This window comes from Orycteropus afer, unplaced genomic scaffold (assembly GCF_000298275.1).
Source record: "Orycteropus afer afer isolate SDZICR_OR568_19922 unplaced genomic scaffold, OryAfe1.0 scaffold00139, whole genome shotgun sequence".
NCBI lineage: Eukaryota > Metazoa > Chordata > Mammalia > Tubulidentata > Orycteropodidae > Orycteropus > Orycteropus afer.
In genome coordinates, this window is record NW_006921726.1 from 2898129 (window position 1) to 2898525 (window position 397).

The following is a 397-nucleotide window of genomic DNA, read 5'->3' on the forward strand; positions in this document are numbered from 1 at the left end:
AGCCTGTCCACCCATCTATCCACCCATATACCCATGTTAGCCTTCACTGACAACGCAGTACTGTATGTGCAAAAGAGTTCAACTTTGTTGTCTGTACCTCCCATGTACCTCTCTATGGCTTTCTCAACCTCAGTGCTGCCATATTGGTCACTCACATTTGGTACATTGCCCTTCTCTTCACCCAAATCAATACTTATCTTTATCTATCTAACAGCCTTCCCTCACCTCCCCTCCAAGTCTGGTAACCAACAAAGAAAATTTCCTTCTATAGATAAACCTGTCCTTGACTTTTACAATAACAGACTAATATGATATTTGTCCTTTTGTGATTGACTTATTTCACTCAGCATAATGTGCTCCAAGTTCATCCATGTTATGCGGTGTTTTGCAGATTCTA